This window comes from Myxocyprinus asiaticus, chromosome 41, assembly GCF_019703515.2.
Source record: "Myxocyprinus asiaticus isolate MX2 ecotype Aquarium Trade chromosome 41, UBuf_Myxa_2, whole genome shotgun sequence".
In the NCBI taxonomy this organism is placed as follows: domain Eukaryota; kingdom Metazoa; phylum Chordata; class Actinopteri; order Cypriniformes; family Catostomidae; genus Myxocyprinus; species Myxocyprinus asiaticus.
The window spans coordinates 29,441,967-29,456,433 of NC_059384.1; the positions used below are offsets into that span (position 1 = coordinate 29,441,967).

General features: G+C 37.0%; 1 long non-coding RNA gene across 1 annotated transcript; it reads left to right on the plus strand.

Annotated features, from left to right (window-relative positions):
• Window positions 1–179: 179 nt before the first annotated feature.
• Window positions 180–4,948, plus strand: LOC127431423 (uncharacterized). The gene is made up of 3 exons (XR_007895604.1): window positions 180–249; window positions 4,674–4,709; window positions 4,886–4,948. It is a non-coding gene; the product is annotated as an uncharacterized LOC127431423 (long non-coding RNA).
• The last annotated feature ends 9,519 nt before the right edge of the window (window positions 4,949–14,467 follow it).

Here is a 14,467-nt window from a genome sequence, read left to right on the forward strand (position 1 = left end):
ATCATGCAGGACGCGTGTCTATTTGCTGCCGCGGATTATAATTAGAGCCAATCATGAGAGTCTTGGCGCCGTGACATCATGGCTTATGACACACCTCCTCCATCCCATCCCATGCAGGCATGTACACTCAGCCTTCATCTCTGAATAAATGAATGATGCGGGATGAAATGACGGACAGGGTGAGATCTGCCTGCATGGGACAGCAAAAGTTGTCATACTTTTTACTCCAGTGGGTGAATATTTCTCAGGGTAAGTTTATTTTTGTTAAAAGTCACTTTCTTAAAGTCTTCCAACAGAACAGCTATTGACCATTCCTGCTGTAAATGCCCAGAGCAAACATTGACCTTTTGTGACAAAATGCCCCCATAACGGGTCAGTAGCGTTTTAAAACATTGTGTATTTTGAATGTTTTCCAGTGCAATGCCTTTCCCTATAGACTTCTATTGAGAGTGCATTACCGTAAACAAAATTGTTGATTGTTTGTATAAACTGAGGCATGAGTCAAAATTATTTTCTGTGGTAATCGACAGCATGTCAGACCATTCTTTGAACCCTCCAGATGTGTCACAGCACAGATTATTTGAGGGGGTGTTTCTCTCACTTTATTTATTTAACGTTTTTAACAGCAGGGGAGAATCAGTCATTCTAAGTTTAATTAAACATATTTTAATGTTTTTGTGGGTGTGCCAACAGGGATCTGGTCTAGGACGGCAATCCAATGGTTGGAAATGGAATCAAATCTCTCATACAGAAAAAGGGATAGTTCACCCAAAAATGAAAACTCTCTCATCATTTCCTCACCCTCATGCCATCCCAGATGTGTATGACTTTCTTCTGCTCAACACAAAACGAAGATTTTTCAAATCATATTTCAGCTCTGTAGGTCCATACAATGCAAGTGAATTGTGGCCAGAACTTTGAAGCTCCAAACAGCATATAAAAGCAGCAAAAAAGTAATCCATAAAACTCCAGTGGTTAAATCCATGTCTTTAGAAGCAATATGATAAGTGTGGGTGAGAAACAGATCAATATCTTAATCCCTTTTTTACTGTAAATCTCCACTTTCACTTTCACATTCTTCTTCTTGTGTTTTTGGCGATTCGCATTCTTCATGCATATCGCCATCTACTGGGCAGGGAGGAGAATTTATAGTAAAAAGGGACTTATATATTAATCTGTTTCTCACCCACACCTATCCTATCACTTCTGAAGGTATGGATTTAACCACTGGAGTCTTGTGGATTACTTTTATGCTGCCTTTATATGCTTTTTAGACCTTCAGATTTCTGGCCACCATTCACTTGCACTGTATGGACCTACAGAGATGAGATATTTTTCTAAAAATCTTAATTTGTGTTCTGCAGAAGAAAGAAAGTCATTCACATTTGGGATGGCATGAGGGTGAGTAAATGATGAGAGAAGTTTCAGTTTTGGGTGAACGATCCCTTTAAAGTGCTCCAGAGACAAGCTTAAATCTGAAGTTTGTAATTTTTTCCATAAATAATTTATTATTTCCCAGCTTAATATACAGAGACAAATATAAGTAAACCATTCATAGGTTGATTTCCCCGAAAAGTGTCAAAACCTGTGTCGAAATGCTATCAAAACATTGCTCTGTTTGTTTGAGCATTTTGACCAGGCCAGTACAGCAACATTGACTCAAACAATGATGTGAGTTTGATTCAGGACCATCTGTTTTTTTTGTTTTTTTCACCAATGGAAAAGTGGAGAGGTGTTAAGGAAAACTCTTTGAAATCAAATGTTGTTTTAGCAATTCCGTTTAGTGTTGCAGAGATTATACACTTCAGATTTAATATACTACTACTACTACTAATACTACTACTACTTTTAATAATAGTAATAATAATGATAGTTGTAGTTTTTAACTAATAGTTTGCCACATATTCTCTATTTTTATTAAAAATAAAAAATATTCAAATATGATCTAATGCAATAGGTGTTATGAGGATGATTCGACAACTGATCCATGTTCACAAGGACCATAAAAATAATTTTTTAGATAATACATTTAAGTGCTGCTTTAAAAATCCACTTCCTGAACCAACCTTAGTCGCTCCCTTAAGCAAATACCTCCTCCAATCTGCTGATCGACAGATTTCTAAACTGAAATAATCGCAGACATACATGCATTGATGTTGACATTTTGCAAACAAAACAAAAGGAATTTTTTTTCCCCTGTCAAATGTCATTAGACTTCATCTAAAATACCAGCAGTGCGACTACTTGGTGACATTTACTGCAGAAAAAAAAAAGATGGCGACAGAGTGAAAGTACATTTGAAAACACGGCATATTTGCTGACAGTAAAGTCACTTTGAGATTCTTTTTTGTGCTTGAAACATTTCCATGAGGGCTAGAGGGGGAAAAAAGTTGTGTTTGCATGAGTACCTGTATGTGTGAAGGGGTTGTTAACACGGTTCTGTTTTGCTCATCCTAATGTTGTTCCAAACCCATCAGACTTTATTTCTTCCTTAATTGGAACACAAAAGGAGATGTTGGGCAAAATGTTAGCCTCACTTTGACTGCATCATTTTTTGCCAGACATCTCCTTTTACATTCCACGAAATAAAGGAAGTCATACGGGTTTGAAACAATATGCAGGTAAGTAAATGAAGACAGAGTTTTCATTTTTGGGTGAACTATCCCTTTAAAGGGTGTTGATTGGTCTATAGGGACACTGGTACCCACAAAGATCTATGTAAATTGCAGTTTACGAGAAATCAATGAGGGTGACAAGTTGCCAATGCCACTATCTGGGGACATAATGAATGTTTGGCGGGGCAACCGTTTCCTGATAACACCATAGGGTGTGTGTGTGTGTGTGTGTATGTGTGTGTGTGTGTGTGTGTGTGTGTGTGTACATGTTTATACTACATTGTGGGGACCAAATGTCCCCACAAGGATAGTAAAACCGGAGAGGCTTATTAAACATACTAAACGATGTTTTTTTTTTGAAAATGTAAAAATGCAAAAAGGTTTCTGTGAGGGTTAGGTTTAGGGGCAGGGTTAGGGTTAGGGGATAGAAATTATCGTTAGATCTGTATAAAATCCAAAATATGCATGGAAGTCTATGGATAGTCCCTACAATTATATAAAAACATAGTATGTGTGTGCGTGTGCGTGTGTGTGTGTGTGTGTGTGTGTGTGTGTGTGTGTGTGTGTGTGAAGGATGAAACACCAGTACAGCTCTTCTATTCACAAACAATTCCTTCTTTGTGCACATACACGTGAAACAAGAATGAGAGCCACACAAACTGAAAGAGGAAAAGAAGGACAGTTGATGCAGACAGACAGACAGCTACTGAAGGTTATCCACTGATTTTTAGGTCAGTTCTTAGAGAATGTACATGTCACTGCACTGCTCATCTCATCCAATAGAAAGTGACTGCAGGAGCAGCGTATAGGTAAAGATGATAGAGCAGATTAAGGGCAAATTCAAAATTGGAAGGGTCGTTCCAAACCAAAGTGAGGAACTGAATCCCTTATGAAGGGCCCTTATTGAAGTTTACAATGGTCACTTTAAGGAAGTAATTTCGTTAGGTATTACACACAATTTTTTTTGTGGTGAAGTAAATATAGCAGAAAAGATCAAACACTTTCTACATTGAATAAGATAGTTTAAGCGTGAACTTGAAAATATTAAGGAAATTCTTCATTCAAACATGTAAAAATTAATGCTCTAGCTTATAAGTAAATAGTATTTATGATTTTATTTTAATTTTTTTTTTTACAATGTATCATAATGTATCAATCCTAAAGTAGAAAACCTTGTCATATTTATTTGCTAATTTGAGTAAATTTCACAGGTAAATAAAATAAGTACATTTTACTTAACTTTTCAAAGCTGGTGTTCCCAGCATGGACTGGGCTTGAATAATTAATGAGCTTGCATGGATTCACTATTTGCAAGTTTATTTACACAGTTTTATTGTTAAGTTCATTTTTACATTTGGTAACTTCTTGTTTTGTGCAGTCTTAAGTTCATTTTCTTTTCAAAATTACCTGTTCATGATTAAAACAAATGTAGCTGTCGATTGTCACCGTCATGGTGTTTCGTGCACCAAATGTTGAGGTGTGCATGCGCAGCTCCAGACTTCATTTCTATAGCCGGTAATGCAGGGTGATGTTGTTTCATATACTACATAGCATGCATTAAGTGCACCTGTGGGAGGCTTCCGTATGTCATAGAGTATATGGTTAAACATATGTTTTTAAGGAAAATTCAAAACGTGACATTTTCTAATAAGATGTTTATTGAAAGTTTATTTAAGTACCTTGTATAACATATTTTTAAGTAAAAGTTATTGTATTTACTAAAATGTTTAGGTTAAATTTACTCACTTTAATCAATACTATGTCATGAAGTTAAGTAGATTTTCCTTAATTTTTATTTCGCAAGTAGATCTTACTAGTAATTACATTTCTTTTCTCAGTGTACAATGTGTTACTGGGACTTTAATTGTTTTCTGTTTTTCACCTAAATCATGTCGTATCTCATCAGTAGATATGGATTAAACCACTCGAGTTGTACGGATTTCTTTTATGCTAACTTTGTCATTTTGGAGTTTGAAAGTTTTGGACCCCATTGACTTACATTGTATGGACAAAAACACATCACACATCCTTCAAAATATCTTTGTGTGTTTTCTGCAGAAGAAAGTCAGTCGTACGAATTGAGATGGCATGAGGGTAAGCAAATGATCATTAAATTGTGAAAAAAAATGAATTATACTGTTTTTGTGAATTATCCCTTTAACACCAGTCTTAACACCAATGATTCACTGTGACACCTGATCACAGTACTTCATTTCACTTGTATAAATGAAACAACTGCATGTCACTGCTTATGTTTCATGTGCTTTCAGAGTTGGATCATAGAACAACCGCTGCTGAGGATTAGAATGAACACACAACACTTTTCAATTAAGGCAAGTAAATAATTAAGCCAAAAGCAGACAGGCTCAAGTCTCCACTGTTGCATGAATTAAGAAAAAATATGAAAAAACTGGCATTTTTTCTCGGCTACATAATCTCAAGAGGACATTTTCCTCTTCCCCTCACATATCAATCTATGTCAAGCTACTAGTACAGAGTTTTCTGCCTTTTTCTTCATTCTGCAGAAGGCTTTATAGATGTACACATGTGGTCTGACTCAGCGGTTCTCAACCTTTTTGACTCCAAGGCCCACTGTCCAAGACAATATTTGAAGGCCCCCTCACCCGAAACTAGACGTGTCTGATAAACTAATTAATCTTGGATAATTTTTGATTCTAGAAGTTACAGCAAGAAACTTCCTGATAATAATTTGTAGGCATACATCTTAAAGTATTTTTTTAGCATTTTAGTTAAGTTGTATTATTTCTTATTTTAAATTAATTTTAAGTAATCTTGAGGCCCCCTTGGAAATGAGCTGAGGCCCGCTAGTGGGACCCGGCCCCCTGGTTGAGAACCACTGGTCTGATTTTAATTTAGTGTGCAGACAGAAAGGGCAGCTGGTGATAGTTTTATCTTGCCCAAACGCTGTCCATGGTGCTGAACTTTGTTTCATGTCTGAGGTACAAAACTTCACAAGACAGAACTAGATTCAAAATCAAAGAAACCCAACACAGGACGCTTAGGGATAACGTAAAGCTGCAGTTTATTTTGTGACAATGACCGGCTGACTGTATATTATCCCACTTATTATACGGCTACCTACCAAATAAAAAAATTTAAGGACATGAATTATTGATTTACATCTAAATTAGGTTATTATGTAAGAAAGAAATCGCTAGTCTCTAAAAATGGCTCTGATTTGCGTCACACATCTGTCTGTGTTTATTTCGTGAAAATGACAAGACTACTTGCCAAATAAATAAATAAATGGACAGGAAACATTGATTTGAGTTGATTTTTTTGATTATTATTAGCTTACTTGTAAAGATTGCAGAGTGATATGAGAAGTAAAAAATCTCACAATAGAGCTCTTCTGTTTGTAGTCCCAAAACCCAGAAGAGAATTAGCATTTTGGAGACACATGTTATACCTCGGGATTTTCCTATGGGTTTTTATAATGGCAGTTTTGGATGTTGAGTAAAATGAGGTCTATGGTAAACATTATTGGAAAATACTTGGAAGTCTTGTTCTACAACATAAATTACATACAGTCCTAGCTCAAATGTGAATTTTCAAGCCACCATGTTTAACAAATAAAGTAACAAGTTGCTTTAAAAGGATAGTTCACCCAAAAATGAAAATTCTCTCATCATTTATTCACCCTTATTCCATCCCAGATGTGTATGACTTTCTTTCTTCTGCTGAACATAAACGAAGATTTTTAGAAAAATATCTCAGCTCTGTAGGTCCATACAATGCAAGTGAATGGTGACCAGAACCAGAACAGTGACAGCAGACAATGATAATGGTTTAAGCTCGATTACACTTCCTATAGCGCCATCTAGCGCTCTGTGCATGTGTCAAACACTAGGAAGTGTAATCAAGCTTGAAATCATGAAATTGAGCCTGCGATGTCAAGATGTACAGTGAAAAAAGAGTTACAATTTGGGCTGTTGTCACCCAAAACCAACTGGATCGCTTTAGAAGACATTGATTAAACCACTGGAGTATTATGAATTACTTTTATGCTGACTTTATCTCCTTTTTGGAGCTTTTGGAATTTTGGTCACCATTCACTTGCATTATATGGACCTACAGAGTTGAGATATTCTTGTAAAAATCTTTGTTTGTGTTCAGCAGAAGAAAAAAGTCATACACATCTGGGATGGCATGAGGGCGAGTAAATGATGAGATCATTTTCATTTTTGGGTGAACTATTCCTTTAAGGAGTACAACGATTTTCTGCATGTACACTCACGTGCTTGTGGTAGTTTTAGTCCTTATTTAGCAACTCGTGCAGCATAAATAAAAAAATTAAGGTATGACTGTGTGTAATTTATGTTGTAGAACAAGATGTCCAATTATCTTCAAGTAATGTTTACCACAGACCTTATTTTATTTGTAAACCTCATTGTAAAAACCCATAGGAAATTCCAGAGTGAACCCATGGCAAATTAACCTTCCGGTTTCACCTAAAAAAATTTACGTCACAGCCGTCGGATGAAGGGTCTGATATGACGTAAACCCCAGATGTGCAGTTGTTATTCAGAAATATCAGACCGCTAGATGGCATGATTGACCTATCAGAATTGATTATTCCAGAGCGCTGCGTAATAATAAACATTAAAAATCGAAATAAATGTTAATATGATTTTAATAATAATAGTTATGTTTGCCTAGCAAGTACCACTAACTATGTGTATTCCTTGTCTTACACCTACTAAGAACCAAAGGCGTCATTTACTGGTGGGACGGGTGGGACATGTCCTTCCCACTTTTTGTTTTTGCCAATTTTGTCCCCACAAACAAAGTGACACCCATGCTAAAAACTCCTAAAACGAACGTTCATTTTAATCCATGCAAAACCTTAAAAGTTAATTTAAGCATAGAATTTTCTGTTCAAGTCAATGTGGCATGCCAAATCTTTTTTTTTTTTTCCTCCAGATTTTTCCCCCTCTTTTCAACACAAAAACTACTTTCTTGAACACTGAAGGAAGTCCCTCATCATTTCACATTGTCTCTCTCTCAACACTACATTTTTATCTGCTCTCTCTTCATCTTCTCTGTCTGTCTTGTCATTACCACTCCAGGGAACTTCCTGCTTCTCCTGATCCTGTGAAATCTAGGAAAGGAAAAATCAAAACAATATTTCTCTACCCTCAGTACCCTCTGATTCTGTGTTTTCTGCTCAGGAAAGCACAGTGACGCTACTAAAAAAAAAAAAGAAAAAAAAAGCCCCATTTGTTTAAGGAAATTTGATATGATCCAAACAAAATGCAACACTTCGGCAGCGATGGCATTGTGAGTCATAAAATACATTGAATGTTATAAGAGATGGCCTTTTGTACTGCTGCTAATGTAGCACACTGTTTTATATAGCCGGTAATCAAATTTAGTGTGACTCCTTGTGATTGTGCTGTGAATTTAACGTCTTGTCTATTATGACAGATGCTTTATGTCTTATGATATGATCACTTCTATTTTGTGAGAGTGCCTGGTGGACTATTTATTTAACACTCTTCCTGGGGGAATGGTAGTCATTCATTAGTTTCTATATACTCGCAGCAGAACAGAAGGAGAGAGAGAAGAAAATGTGGAATGAGGGTTCTTGCTTGGCACCGGTTTTCTCATAAACATAATGCTTAATAACATAATGTAAGAGTAAAATTCAAGTTATTATCTTGCGATATCAAATTAGCAGTGCTGACAGATACACTTGAGAGGTAATTATTAACAAAACAATATGTGAATATCATTGAATAATTAAAGGAATAGTTCATCCAAGAAAGAAAATTCTATTATCATTTAGTGTAATCACCCCCATGTCGGTCCAAACCTCAATGACTTTCTTATGCAGAACACAAAAAGGAGGAGTTTTATATAGGACTGGGAAATGTAACGCATTTATTTCTGTGAATAATAGTTGACTGGTTAAAATATTTCACTTCATGAAACTTCACTAATGGTTTTTCCCCACTTTCTGTGGCTAAAATAAGCATATATAAATTTCCAGGAGGTACACGCTTGACTCGACTGCACATCCTAACACAGAAACTGATTGTGTTGAGCAGTACACGCTTATTCATTACGCGCGATGCATGTCCTATCCTATTATTAAAAAGTTCACTAGAAAACTTTTAATTACAGCATGTGCGCTGATTTTATGACATGCATAAATAAACTTGCTCCAAAGATTTATACCTGTAAAAATGTGTCAAATTAACTCTATCCGCACTAAAAACATTTGAACATGTACATAATTAAAATAAATGAAGACATCCAAATTCTTTGAGACCAAATATACTGTAAATTAAAAATATTTATAATTATATCTTAATGTTTTAATGTACCATGATTAATCGCGATATATTACAGAAAAAAAAGTTTGCATAGATTCACTAAGTCCTATTCACTGGTTTCAATACAATGGCAGCTGATAGTGCCTTAAGGCCCTGATATATTTCCGGAGAAGTCCTTCTTCATTCTTCGTTCAGATGTAAAAATAAGTTCTAAACAGCCGAAGAACAGTATAATATTTGTGAACATTCAGACACCAGTCACAACACTGTGGGAGGCGTTTAGAGGAGCATTTAAATATGAGGACGCTACATGTAAAACCTAAACTAATGTGACATTGAAGTGTGTTATCAATGACTTTATACCTTATTCTATGAGTAGAATTCACATGAGGTCAGTGATGATGATTTAAAGTAATATATGTGCTGTAAAAAATGTTTACTTTGTCTTGTTTACATTCTGCATTCATGGCGCTAATGCGCTAGCATGCTATACGCAGTCATAATATGCGCCGATTACACTCTGTTGTTTTAATTTATGATGACACTGATACTACTGCAAAAATAGGTTTATGGAAGAGTGTTCATAATATTCATGATACTGACAAAAGAATGATGATAGAGGCATATCTTATTTAGGCAGGTGTGTGAATGGCTTTTGCTGCAGATGGTGCATGATTGAATGGGCACTTGAGAGTATTTAAGTAGATAAATCGCATGACATGGTCTTGCATGCTGGTTGAATACTGACTGAAACACGTTAACAAAGTAGTAGGTGGAGCTCCAGTTCACACCTACTGATGACGTGAACCAATGGCAGTAAGAAAGTGTTTAGCAGCCGATAAGAATTTTTCCTAAAAGTTCGCCCATGCGAGATGTTACGAATGCAAAACACCTTCTTGTTGGCCAGATTTTGTACTAAATGACACTGACAAAGGTTTGGAGCCTTTGGTGTGTGGTTGGGGGTGGGGAGGGGGATGGGGGGTTACGAGGAAATTTTTTAGGTTACAAACTGGTAATTACAAGGGTATTATGCTATAAATGTGGTTTATGAGGACATTTCTAGTGTCCCCATAATTCAAATCACTTAAAAAACAAGCGATTTTTATTTATTTTATTTTTTTTAATGTAAAAATGCAGTGTTAGGGGTAGGGTTAGGGTTAGGGGATAGAATCTATAGTTTGTACAGTATAAAAATCATTATGTCTATGGAGAGTCCTTATAAGGATAGCCGCACCAACATGAGTGTGTGTGTGTGTGTGTGTGTGTGTGTGTGTGTGTGTGTGTGTGTGTGTGTGTGTGTGTGTGGATATTGACTTTCCAGCTCTCTGGGAGGGATTAGGTCTTATCTTGTGCTGAGGCACCTCACATGAGGATTGCAAGGGGTCTGACGATCTGCCTTCATCTGCCAGCCATAGATGTCTTACCCTCCACACACATATACACACACCACAAAATACACACAGACATACATTTGAAAAACCTCTTGTCTTCAGGCAAACACACAGACATTTCTGAAGCACAAATTCACCCACCACATTGGAACTTATCTGCTACACTATATCAATGGTTCAAATTCTCTACACTCCATGAAACCAAACACATTTTCAAATCATATAATAATCATATACACAAATAGATTTTACTAGGGTGTTACTATGCGGTTGCTAAGTGGTTACTGGGGTGCTATTGGTGGTTGCTAGGTCATTGCTAAGTGATTTCTTGGGTGATCCCATGCAAAATTCACCACCACCTTTCTAGGGTGTTGTAAGTAGTTTCCAGGGCATTGCTATGCAGTTTCTTAGGTGTTCTGAGTGGTTTTAAGGTTGTTGCTATGTGGTTGCTAAGGTAGACAAGCTGCTAAAGTGTTCTAGGTGGTTGCTAGGATGTTGCTAAGTGGTTGCTAGGGTGCTCTGGGTGGTTGCTGGCGTTTTCTGGATGTTCCTGTGCCAAACTTGCCTCCACTGCTCTGGCGTGTTTTAAGTGGTTTCCAGGGCATTGCTAGGCAGTTGCTAAGGTGTTCTGAGAAGTTGCTAGGGTGTTGCTATGTGGTTGTTACAGCCACGGCCCGTGCATTCTAAGTCTAGGCCTTCAGTGTGATTCATGCCATTAAGAAAACACAGTTTCACAATGAATAAGACACAGTATATCATACATTACGTGGCAGTCAACTAATAATACCAATTGAAATTTAAAAAACATGTCCACGCACGAAAGCCAGAACCAAGGAGGTCTAATACCAAGAAAAAGCTCTCTAATAATATTTGCGATTAAAATTTTGCTTAAATTAATTTTGTTTCGTCAGGGTACACGGTTACTTTTCAAAACTTGATCCAACACTGACTGCTCAAGCAGCCTAATTTACACTTTGAAAACTCCTGATGTTGCTATAACATGCAAAAAGCACTTACCAATTTAGCAAATCGCCACTGGTTTGTTAAGGTGTTCTGGGTGGTTGCTAAGTCATTGTTAAGTGGTTGCTAGGGTTCTCTGGGTGGTCCGTTCAAAACTCAACATCACTGTGCTAGGGTATTTAAATGGTTGCCATGGCATTGCTATGCAGTTGCTAAGGTGTTCTAAATGCTACGTGGTCACTAAAATATTCAGAGGTTTGGAGCATGTTGTTTTATGGTTGCTAAGGTGCTAGGTTAATGTTAAGTGGTTACTAGGGTGATCTTGGTTGTTGCTAGGTTGCTAATTAGTGGCTGCTAAGATTATTATTTTTTTAATTTTTTTGTGCCTTTTTTGTTGTTGTTGTTACACTATACAGAAGAGAAAAGTTGAGGAATATCAAATCAAATCAAATTACTTTATTGTCACACAGCCATATACACAAGTGCAATGGTGTGTGAAATTCTTGGGTGCAGTTCCGATCAACATAGCAGTCGTGACAGTGATGAGACAGTACCAATTTACAGTAACATCAAATTAACACAGCACAATTAAACATCTGTTATACACATAATTACACTCAACAGTATACAAATAATAACATACACTGTACAGTATACAATACGCACTATATAGATACACATTATTCAATAAAAATAAAAAATAAAAATATATAAAAAAGTATATATATATATATATATATATATATATATATATATATATATATATATATATATATATATAGAATGTACAGTATTGTACTGTATTGACATTCAGGCTGTCGGTTGATAGTCAGTTGTTAAGAGAGGATATAATATAATAATAATATAATTTATGACAGTCCGGTGAGAGATATAAGAGTAAGAGTAATAAAGTGCAGTGCTGATGTATTTGATGGTGGGAGATCAAGAGTTCAGAAGTCTGATTGCTTGGGGGAAGAAGCTATCATGGAGTCGGCTGGTGCGGGTCCTGATGCTGCGATACCGCCTACCTGATGGTAGCAGTGAGAACAGCCCATGGCTCGGGTGGCTGGAGTCTCTGATGATCCTCCGAGCTTTTTTCACACACCGCCTTGTATATATTTCCTGGAGGGAGGGAAGCTCACCTCCGATGATGTATCTGGCAGTTCGCACCACCCTTTGCAGTGCTTTGCGGTTGTGGGCGGTGCTATTGCCGTACCAGGCGGAGATGCAGCCAGTCAGGATGCTCTCCACAGTGCAGGTGTAGAACCATGTAAGGATGTGGCTATCCATTCCAAACTTCTTCAGCCATCTCAGGAAGAAGAGGCGCTGATGAGCCTTCTTCACAACGACTTCAGTGTGGATGGACCATGTGAGTTCCTCAGTGATGTGGACACCCAGGAACTTGAAGCTGCTGACTCTCTCCACTGGTGCTCCATTGATGGTGATGGGACTGTGTTCTCTGTCTTTTCTTCTGAAGTCCACCACAAGCTCTATATACTAAAGAGGTGTGGGCAAACCTCCAAAAAATTGATGAGTTAAAGGGGGTTGAATGAGTTCCCAAGTCACTAAAGACCTGAGCTATGCATTAAAGGGTCATGGTCACAAGGTTGGGAAATACTGACAGTAAATATAATCTTATTGTAAATATAGTCTTATTGCATCTTTTCTCAGGCACATGATTTCAGACATATGCACTATCACAAACACAAAACAATTGACTTCCTTTAGCAGAGGGGTGTGGAGGTGGAGCATAATCATTCTGACAGAGGGGCATTATGGGATGACTAAGTTTAATTCAAAATGACTGTTATTATGTAGCTGGCATTGCCGGAGTAACGCTGGGGGTTGGGGGCATTGCGAAACAATATGTGTTTAACATCTTAGACTGGAAGTGCCAAAGGTACGTCTGCAAGAGGACAGCCAAAGATTATATATTTATCCTGACAGAAAGGCCCATTCTGAGGGGACAACAACACTGAAGTGTGGTGGTGAGGTGATATTCTAAACTGTTTTAGGGATTTATCAAGATTTTTTGCTGACGTAATCGATTCACAAAAATCACGTAAAATAAAAGACAAAAATTACGTAGTAGGCTTTGCAAAGGCTGCAATTGAAGGATGTAGCAGCGCAAACTATATTGTACCAACAAACCCATCAGTAAATGTTGTTACTCATTTAATATGCGAAGGTGTTTACATAGAAATCTTAAAGGTACAGTAAAGGTACGTTATCAATAAAATTGTAATGTAGTAAAATTAAATTCCTAATTCTAATGTTCAGAGAAAGTGCAAAAATGGTCATCCAAATATTCTAAATCAAAACTATTTTTGGTGCAAAACCTTTACTAACATTACAAGTGGAAAACTTTTAAAACATTATGATATGTATCCCTTTAATATTCAACACGATTTATATTCATGACTGAAATTCATTAACAACAAGCTGCTCTTTGTTTAAATAAATTCACCTATTTAAATCACTTTGTGAACAGGGACAGACAGTGTCTGAACTGCTTCAGCTGGCCTTTCACAACAAGCTCATTATGAGCATTTCCTGCCTGTGAAGCTTAGCACAGAAGTACAGGAAAGTTTAAAGGTGAATTTGGAAGAAAAAGAGGAGAAAAAATCAATTGTATCCATGTTTACAAGTGGTAGTACTGGGCAGGAACTTGGGGACATGAGGCGACTTCACGAGGCGTTAAAGTGTGTGAAAAATGGCTCTTTCCCTTCCACTTGTTTCGGGTGTTGCTTAAACACACATCCAATATGACAGTAGGGCACTGAAAACTGTAAAAGCAAGTCCTGAGGTAATGCTCTGGCTGTGCCAGGTCCAATCACACCAGCCTTTGTTCCTGAAGGTGAGCTGTACAACTGCATTTGTTTTTGCCTGTGTTATTCTTGCGCTCTCTGTCAGGTGCAGCGCAAACGTTCTTCATAGAAATGCTGGCCTATACAGATTATCAGAGAAGACAAGATTTAAGATGATTTCACAAAATAAAAATCATGTTTTCTGACAGGGCATTTACTAAAGAATGTTCCAGGGGTCAATATATTGTACAACACAATGGAAGTCTATGGGCAATACACCGGAATAGCCAAAAGACCTAAACATTTTATGCAGACAACTTAACAACTCAAAAACCAAACATTTTTTTTTTTTACAGAAGAATTAATCAAAACACAAAAATACAAGATTTACATTT